Source organism: Micromys minutus, assembly GCF_963924665.1.
Source record: "Micromys minutus genome assembly, chromosome: 25".
Taxonomy (NCBI): domain Eukaryota; kingdom Metazoa; phylum Chordata; class Mammalia; order Rodentia; family Muridae; genus Micromys; species Micromys minutus.
Genome location: NC_137960.1, coordinates 15,148,694 through 15,158,752, shown reverse-complemented (window position 1 = coordinate 15,158,752; position 10,059 = coordinate 15,148,694). Strand labels below are relative to the sequence as shown.

Sequence of the window (10,059 nt, the reverse complement as noted above, 5' to 3'; positions counted from 1 at the left end):
CCTCCTCCTAACGGCGCCTGAAGCCACCGGTGTAGACGCAGCGCCCCTACCGCCGGCTTTTTCACCGCTTCCATCTCCTCCTCCGCCTCCTCTTCCTTCCCCCAGCGGGCGTGCAGTCTCAGCCGGTTCAGACTGGCCAGGGTGCTCCTGCCGCGGAGATCGGCCGGGCAGTGGGACCACCCCGGGAGTGACTTCCCGGGGTGGGCAGTGGGGGTGGGGAAGGTGGAGCCGGCCGGGCGGGCTGCACTCCATGTGTCCTGGGGGCAGAGGGCGGCGGCCGTATATTGCGCGCCGCAGGACCGGTCGCCCAGCGCAGGGCCGGGATCAGCAGCCGCGGCCGGAGCTGCGCCCGCGGCCCCAGCCGAGCCCGGGACTCAGGTAAGAACTCCAGGAGCTGGGAAGGTCCCGGCGGGAGTTGTCCTGTCACCCTGCAAACTGCATGGCTACCGGCCGGCTTCTGGTCTGGGTGTCTGCCCGAGCTCAGAGCGCCCTGAGAGCCCCTTCTAGAAAGAGTGATTGCTTCTGCAAAAATACAAAATACTCCCAGGGCTGCGTTTTGCATGGAGTATGGGGTGGGGTGGGGGAGCAAGGGAGATGAGATCTCGGGAAGTAGGCGGGTGCAGCCGGAGGAGTCTCCCGGGATACCTTCTGCGGGTGCTGGTGGCAGATCAGAGGCGTGTGACCCAAGTGGGTCCTCACTTCCCAGAAGACCGTTCTAGAGGAGTTGGGCTCAGGTGCTGGGGAGAATCCAGGCTGGGGCGCACAGGTTTGATAAACTGCAAGGACTGAAGCTCAGGGTGAGGGCAGGTCCTGCCGGTTTCCTGGCATGGAAGCCCCCGGGCTGCGGGCTGCGCTCCAAAGTATAGGAGCCCAACTAACTGCCAGCCGGCTCCTCCACCGCCACCTGCAAGCTCAATGGAACAAAACTTACAAGGATTTTGGTGCGCATGCCTCAGCTCTGGTTTGGTTTTAGCAAGGCACAGAGACTTTAGGGAAAGCAGCAAGCCATTGAACTTGACCACCAATCGGGTCAGGATTTTAACAACGTTCTTGGAATGTCAGGTCTATGCAGCACAAACGATCCGGAAAGTTTAGGCAGCGTTTACACTTCAGATATTATGTACGGATTATTCTTTATGTTGATATCTTGCTAGCCTCATTGGGCCCATCTGATGGGCTTCAGCTCAGTGCTAATATTTTGACATCTTGATAGAGGCAGAGCAGAAACCACTTAGGTACTCTTGGGCTACAGACGAAGTGAGCTAAGGTGGAGAAAGAAGGGGATGTGCATATCGGTTTAACAGCCCCCGTTAAACACTTTGTGAGCGCACTATCCGTACCCATAACCTCCCTGGACTAGCAAATAGAAATGAGACAATAAATCATTTCACCTGCCAGCTGGCAACAATTTGTATATTCAGCACCACCGATGTCCTAGGAGTAGGCTTCTTGTTTCCCATCCTTCTGTGTTTGGATACGTGGAGAGACAGGACTCCTACTAGTCTCTAATGAAGGTTCTACAGAAAGGGCCAGGGGTGTGGTAAGATGGAGAAGGAGACATTAGGAACTCTCAACTGGCTTTTTAGTATTTTCTTTGCTTGGCTCAGCAATGCTAGTTATGCTGGTGGGGGGTGGCTGGTGTCTGAATGTTCCAGCAGGTCCTGGGCTTCCGGTAGAGCTGGCCACTGCCTAGAGCAATGGTTCTCAACCTTCCTAATGCTGCGACCCTTTAATACAGCTAGCTCCTCGTGTTGTGGTGACCCCCCCATAAAATTATTTTCATTGCTGTTTCATAACTGTAATTTTGATACTGTTAGGAATCATAATGTAAATAAAAGATATCGGACATTCGGCCCCGGTGAAAGGGTCGTTGGACCCCAAAAGGTCGCGACCCACATGCCAGGAACCATTGGACTAGACCAAGAGGCTAACGCCTAGACAGATGCCATCAGATTTGTCTTCTTTATTTCCTTCCCTCTTTTGAACCCTTCTTTGTGTGTGTGGGGGGGTTCCTTTTCTAAATTAAAACTTCCCCCAAATTGTACTGATAAACTACTGTTGTGTGAAGACGTTGAGAGGGGGTAAGGAGACAGGAATTAGTGTCTTTCTTGATGGACCGCAGCTCTCTGGAAAAGAATCATCTATTGATAAGTTGCCTTGCAGTTTTATTAAAGATTGTTAAAAAAGAAAAGCAGGTATTTTAAGCCCACTAGTGTTTATGTTTTTGGTGTTCTTTTTTTTTTTTTTTTTTTTTGGACACCAAAAGATATTGAGTCCAAAAAAGAAAAAAAAAAAAAGAAAGAAAAAAAAAAACCCAAAAAAGTTGTGTCCTCTATTCAACTTGGTAAAGACAACAGGCTTCTGTGTGTGTGTGTGGTGTAAGATGTCCGGAGGGAGGAGTCCAAAGGCGGCAAGGCCAATATTGAACTATTAAATAACAAGATCCTAGAGGGCTATGAGCAAGCGTTTTGTGCTGGGTGCAGAGTCTCAGCCAAGACTGGAGTGGAGAGAGGAGTCTCCCTGATGGGAAGGAGTCCTGCTGAATAAGAGCCTAGCACAGATGGGGTAAGAGGGCTGAGTTCAGAGGAAACCCAGCCACTGGGAACTTACACTAGCCAAGGCTAGGAGATGGGCTATCTGATGCTAAGACGCCGAGATGGCACTAAATAGGATATCCAGTGCTAAGACACTGAAGCGTGTTTGAAGCACGTTTGAATATTGCCGGTGCGGTGTGTCTTAACAATCTTGGTGCCCTTGACTACGTTTTTTGGTCTTCTGAATTGCCACTAAAATAAATAAATGATTAAAAACTCCATGTTTGTTTCCCATCTACATTGCTGGAAGGTGTGTGTGTGGCGGGGGGTGGGGGGGACTGTTTTGTTTGACTCCAATAACCTTTCCCATCCGGTTGCGATTTTTCTTTAGACCTTCCTGGGCCAGTAGTGTAACAACACTCTATCTTATTCAATCCTTCATCATTCTAGTATCCACTGGGGCTTGTTAGCTGAATAGTCATGAGAGCCACCCAATTGTGATTTTAGACTGGGGATTTTGATCTCTCAGCTAAGGAACTAGTCTATCTTGGGGGCTAGAAAGACAGCCCAGCAGTTAAGAACATGCAGTGTTCTTGCAGAGGACCCACGTTCAGTTCCCAGTACCCATGCCAGGTGGCTTACAACTGCTCCAAGGGAATAGAAAGAAGCCTCTGACCTCCTGGGCACCAACAGTCACGCATGCACACAATCAAGATTAACAAAATAATTCCTTAAAAGAAGAAGAACAGTGAATCCAGCTTTGAGCTATTGCTTTGCATCATTGGATGGTTTCGGCAGGGCATGGGGAGCCCTCTCTACCATCCTCACCCCGTCCATCTGAACAATGCCGTTCTACACACACTGTTCTGGGGCATGTTTCAATGCCTTTGTTCACTTTAAAACTGTTATACAGAGGTGGGTGTGGTGGAGCAGGAGAATTGTATTTTGGAGGCCAGCCAAGCTACACAGTGAAAATCTCCCTTAAACAAACCAACATACCCTTGTACATGGTGTTATGCTTTAAAAGAAATTCTTTTATTTATTTTGCAAAATAGTTTTATTGGATAGTCTCTGTATTTACATTTCAGATGGTATCCCCTTCCCCCTCCCACCTCTTCCCCCTCCCATTGCTTCCATGAAGATGCTCCCTCTCCCAACCACCCTCTTCCACCTCAGCACCTTAGCATTCCCCTACACTGAGAAAACGAGCCTTAACTGGACCAAAGGCCTCTCCTCCCATTGATGCCAGACACTGCTATCCTCTGCTACATATGCAACTGGAGCCATGGGTCTCTCCATGTGTGCTCAGTGGTTGGTCTTTTAGTCCCTGGGAGCTCTGGAGGGTTTGGTTGGTTGATGTTAGTGTTCTTCCCATGGGGTTGCAGACCCTTTCAGCTCCTTCAGTCCTTTCTCTAGTTCCTCCAGGAAATTCTTAAGTCTGAGTAGACATGGGATATAGAGTAAGGAAACTGTTAGCAAACTCGATGGCCTCAAATAAAAAGATGAGAGCAGCTGGAGTGTCTGAGGGACCATTGATCTCCAAAGCTCTGGTTGTTTCCAAGAATCTCCCCATTTCTCTCTGTTACATCACCGGTATTATTTGGCCATCATGGTGGGGAAAAATTAGATAAACAATAGATGCCCTTTAGGTTCATTCAGTTACTTCATAACATACAACATTTGTTTGGTGGTAGAACACAGTTTAAGAAGCTAGCATACACTGTTGAGCTTTCAAAAGTACTGTATTCCGAGGAGAAAGAAAACATTGTAGCTGGGAAGTGGTTGGTGGTGCATGTCTTTAATCTCAAAACTCTAGAGGCAGAGGCAGACAACTCTCTTGAGTTCGAGGCTAATCTGGTCTACAAGGCAAATTCTAGGCAGGCTGGTTTATACAGAGAAGCCCTGTCTCGAGAAAACTGAGAGAGGAGAGAGACAGAGAGAGATCGAGACAAAAAGACAGGGAGAGGAGGGGAGGAGAGATAAGGCAAATTTTAGGCAGTCTGGTTTACACAGAGACACACTGTCTCAAGAAACCTGAGACAGAAAGAGAGAGAGAGAGAGAGAGAGAGAGAGAGAGAGAGAGAGAAAGAGAGAGAGAGAGAGAGAGAGAGAGAGAGAGAGAGGGAGGGAGGGAGGGAGGGAGGGAGAGAGGAAAGAGGAAGCAATTGAAGGCAGAGGGAGAGAAAAAGAAATAGAGAAGACTAAGGGATGGGTGGAGAGAGAGAGTCAGAGAGAAACACACAGAGACAGAGACAAAGAGAGAGAGAGACAGGGAGAGGGGAGAGCAGTGAAGAGAAGACATATCACACCTGATAATCCTATCTGCATATCCTCTGAAGCCTGTATGACTACATTTCTCATCTCTGTGATGATCTGGTGAACTGGTAAAAGGGAGAATGCTTAATTTTGGTGCACAGTTTGGGGTCATATCAAATGGCGTATTCAGATGTCAGACTGGGTTCTGAACAATCGCATATAAATATAAGCATATCAAACAGAAGTGAGGTCTCATAATGGATGTCTTTGCCAGAACACTCCCCAGTCAAGCTCTAGGCAGGGCTACTTGGAACAAACGTAGCAAGGTCGGGCAGCACAAAGAACATGGTGAAGGCAGGACCCAGAGCGGGGAAACTTGCCAATTGTGTGTAGAACTGGGTGTGGCGGTTGTGTGTTTGTATTCTGCTAAACCTTTTGACCCCAGAAAGTTCACACATGCTGATTGATATCTTCTCTAAGGTTGGACAGGACTTAAGATGGGTGGCTATTCTCTGGCTCAGTGAGCAATGTCAATGGTGCCAGCTGAGACCATAAGGAAGATGGCAGGGGTGGGGCAGGGGCGGGGCAGGGGTGGGAGCCAGTGCCTGAGACTTTAGGACAAGTAAGGTGAGACACTAAGCCACTAAGTGTGTTTAGCATTTCGTCCAGACTCGGGGACTTATTAGAGAGTAGAAGAAACTGGAGAGATGCTCATCTAACCAAGTCCAGAGTTACTCAGGTCCAGCTAATGATTACATAAAAAAGAAGGCCCGGTGTTGACAGAATTTCTCTCTCTCTCTCTCTCTCTCTCTCTCTCTCTCTCTCTCTCTCTCTCTCTCTCTCTCTCTCCTGGAGGGGGATGAAACCCTGAGAATTGAATTTTTATGGGTAACCTTCCAGTTTTTGAAGCATTGGCAATTCATTCCAGTCTGCCCAAAACAAGAACAAAAGTTCCCTCACTGAGCGGGTCAAACAAAACCATCTTGGGGCGAGATTTGGCCTTAACATCGGCACAGTGTGATCCAGTGACCTTAGCCTGAGTCCACTGACTCATAGCTGGCCTCTTCCTTGCAAGAATGTGTCACTGTCCCTTTGGTGGCAATTTCTGGCAATGGCTGGGCTGCTGCTCTGGTGTATTCTCTGTCGCTGTGATTAAACACCACCCAAAAGCAACTCAGGGAAGGAAATGGTTTATTTAGCTCACATTTCCAGGTTACAGTTCATTACCGAAGAAAGTCACAGCAGAGCTCCAACAGGAACTTGAAGCAGAAACAGCGCAGGAACACAGCTTGCTGGTCTGGGTAATATCTTTCTGTGTGATGCCCCTCTCCTGTGATTCCAGACTGTATCAAATTGACAGGCCGTCAGATTCAACTTCAGACAGCTACCAAGCTGGAAGGTCAAAGGGCATCTTTGCCTATGAACCTGCTGTAGATCACATCAGAGGCTTCAGCCACTAATGATGCCTGTTAATTGTTCCTTCCAGAGACAGTATGGCTGAGTTCCAGGACCCAGAGGTGTTTCTCTGAACACTATCCTTGCTACTGTTCTGGACTCCATCCCAGTGTGATGTAGTAAAATGGCTTCCTCTCGGTCAAGGTGTATTTGGAAGCCAACTCAAGATGTCTGGAACTCTCCATTGCCTTTGTCCTGCAAGATTTGCCCATACATTCTCCCCTCCCTCCCTCCCTCCCCTCCCCTCCCTCCCTCCCCTCCCTCCCCTCCCTCTCCTTTCACTCCTTCCCATCTTCCTCCTCCTCCTCTACCTTCTTTTGAGATAGAACCATACTCTGCTCCGACAGCTAGCCCAGGACTCACAATGGTCTGCCTACCCTTTCCCAAGTGCTAGGATTAAAGGGGTGACATCATGGTGCCTGTCCTTTGGTAAACTTAGAACAATCTAGGGGTCTCCTTGAATTTCCACTAAATGAGTTAAGTTAAAGATTTTGCTCTTGTGAGTTGAATCATAATAGCAGTTTAGATGGTTTTATAGTGCATTTATCTGAGTCCAAAGAGGGAAAGAAAAAAACAGAATTATGTTTAATTATGTTTACTTAATGATTACTTAATAGTGCAATGAACTTCTTTAACTGAACTGCATTTTAAAATTTATTTTATGTATGTATGTATGCTTGCATGCATGTATGTATGTATCTATCTATCTATCTATCTATGTATCTATCTATCATCTATGTATGTATGTATGTATGTAATGTATGTATGTATATATGTATGTATGTGTCTATGTATGTATTTATGTATGTATGTATCTATCTATCTATCTATGTATCTATTTATGTATGTATGTATGTATGTATGTATGTATGTATGTATGTAATCTATGTATGTATGTGTCTATCTACCTCTATATCTGTTTACTTATCAAGACAGGTATGTATGTAGCCTTGGCTAAACTATCTATAAACTAGGCTGGCTTCAAACTCTTTGAGCTCCACCTAGCTCTACCTGCCAAGCACTGTGATTAAAGGCATGCGCCACCCCACCCAGCTGCAAATTGTTTTCAGAAATGGATTCTGGGATTTGAAGGCTTGTGTGTGCTCCTTGATTCACTATTTTATAAACAAGCGGGCCCGGGTATAGCTTGAACTTCAGGGCCGACACTGATAAAGAGAAGAACCCATCTGAACAAACAAAACGAGACCAGTGCATTCAGAGAGGTCATAGACCTTATGTGCCTGACCTGACCTAGAGGGGATACAGAGGGCTTGACGTGACATACAAACCCATAGCTCTTATTCTGGGCCTGTGTACCAATAAGACAACGTCAACCCCAGCTTGCATTTAACAAATATAACAGCTGTCTCCACCAAATGTTTAACTTTAGCACTTATTTGAATCCTATTTTTAATTGACATGGTATTTGCACATAGTATTCTCTGTGGGGTATGGTGTGATAGTTAAATTCATGTGTGCACAGTGAGACAGTCAAAGGTCCAATCAGGGCCATTAACAAGTTCTATTGCTTCAGATACTTATTATCATCCACCTGGTCCGGGTATTTTGACACGTGTAATGAAGTGTTCCTAAATGCCGTTGCCCTACAGTGCTAAACAACATTAGGATGAAGCGTGCCTTAACTGGATTTTGGTAACTATTTTCTAGCCTGTCTCCCTTCTGCTCACCTATGCTAGTTTCTAGCAGTGGACTCTGCTGTACCGGATGCACTGATGTGTTGGGCATTTTAGCACCTCAGCAGGCAAGAGGTAGCTAAGCCATGCAGGAAAGGGCAGGAAATCATTACACGTATTGTTCTCCATCTCCGTCCCGTTGGTCCCATTGACAGACGGGATGACACTCCTGTAAACTGGGGGATGATGAACGGGACAGCGATCAGGTGTCAGTCTAACTTAAGTCTAACTAAGGCACAGTTTAACTTAATAGGCACTTCCTTTTTCTCAAGATTTGCTGTCCTGAACACTGACAGTGAGAAATGACCCTATTCTTGTCCTGCGTGTTGAAATATCACCCAAGGCAAGGTGGAGGGGTGGTCACTGAAGAAAAGGGTTTCTTACATTTTAAGAGGGACACAGTCTTTACTCTTACCTTCAAGAAAAATCCAGTCCCCATCCCCCACCCCCAGTTCTGCCTGTCAGCCCACACTTTCCCAAAGTGTTATCATTTGGAGATTTAAATGTCATTGGCTCTCAAGTGGCATTTGTCTTTACAGAGTCTGTCCATCTTATAAGATGTTTGGTTGCTCCTGTGCTGGGTTTGGGGAATTAAGACTGTATTTAAGTGGGATTCTGAGCAGTTGTTAGTACAGGTCCTTAGAAAGGCCGGGGAAACAGATGGGCAAATAGTAATTCGTTTGCCAGAGAAGCACTGAATTCAAATCCAGCACCCACATAAATAAGGCAGGCTGGTGGTCCATTCTTATAGTACCAGCTCCAAGGGCGAGATGGAAGGAGACGTGTGAATCTGTGGGGCTCACCAGTCAGCCAGCTTAGCTTAAGTGCTCAATTCTAGGCTGTGCCACCAAAAACAAATTAGGGACTAGCAAGATGGCTCAGCAGGTCCCCGAGACTTTTGACCTGAGTGCAAGTCCCTGCACACACTTTGGAAGAAAAGAAATGACTTCCGAAGATCGTCCCTCTGATGTCCAGACATGTGCTGTGGGCATGCAAACAGGTACACATACAGAGACACAAGTGAATTTTAAAAAGTAATAAAATAACAGACATAAAAAAGATAGAACATCTAAGCATGTTTTGTTTTTCTCAATTTTGAACCATTGCAAAAAAATTTTTTTTCTTAATCAGCACATAAATAGTGCAGGGTAAGCAGATAGCCATATGGTGATCTGCTGTGTGCTGATTTTAAAAGAGACTAGAATCATGTGAATCCTCAAAGGTCATTACACAAAACAGTAGAATGTCCAAATGGTGATTTTTGTCAAAAAAATAAAAACAAAAAAGAATGCACACTTGGTTTTGCTTACTTGAATGTGAATGTCTTAGTCAGGGTTTCTGTTCCTGCACAAACGTCATGACCAAGAAGCAAGTTGGGAAGGAAAGGGTTTATTCAGCTTACACTTCCACATTGCTGTTCATCACCAAAGGAAGTCAGGACTGGAACTCAAGCAGGTCAGGAAGCAGGAGCTGATACAGAGGCCATGGAGGGATGTTACTTACTGGCTTGCTTCCCCTGGCTTGCTCAGCTTGCTTTCTTATAGAACCCAGGTCTACCAGTCCAGGGATGGCACCACCCACAATGGGCTGGGCCCTCTACCCTTGATCACCAGTTGAGAAAATGCCTTACAGCTGGATCTCATGGAGGCATTTCCTCAACTGAGGATCCTTTCTCTGTGATAACTCCAGCTTGTGTCAAGTTGACTCACAAAACAGGGCAGTATAGTGAGGTAGCCCTGGGAGTGTGCTTAGGCTTCCAAAGGTGGAGATGTACCATCAGCTCCCTCCAGACTCCAGGAGCCAATGAGTGCATCCCTGATGATGCTACTGGAGTCTCATGGAAAAGGGCCTTCAGCTGACAGCCCTCGGGGACAGGAGTGCCTCATCAGAGGTCACCACGACTTCCTAGGGTTATCAGGAGTGGGCAGTACTGATGGTGTATGGGCCAGCCCCGGGGCAGGTCTAGAAACACTTCCCAAATGTCTAAGCCTCTTCCTTTTCAAAAATTCCACTTTACTTATTTATTATGGGGCAAGCATGGGCATAGCACAGCATGTGTGTAAGAAGGTCAAAGCTTGTCTTCCACCACGTGGGTTCCAGGGAAACTGACTGCGTTTGAG

At 46.6% G+C, this 10,059-nt stretch overlaps 1 protein-coding gene across 2 annotated transcripts in view; it reads left to right on the top strand.

Annotated features, from left to right (window-relative positions):
- The first annotated feature begins 268 nt into the window (after positions 1-268).
- SLC16A9 (solute carrier family 16 member 9) overlaps positions 269-10,059 on the top strand; it is a 36,736-nt gene continuing 26,945 nt past the window's right edge. For both annotated transcript variants that reach the window (XM_080938323.1, XM_080938324.1), the window contains exon 1: positions 269-378. The gene's annotated coding sequence lies outside the window, so the exon portion shown is untranslated. The remainder of the gene's footprint in view (positions 379-10,059) is intronic.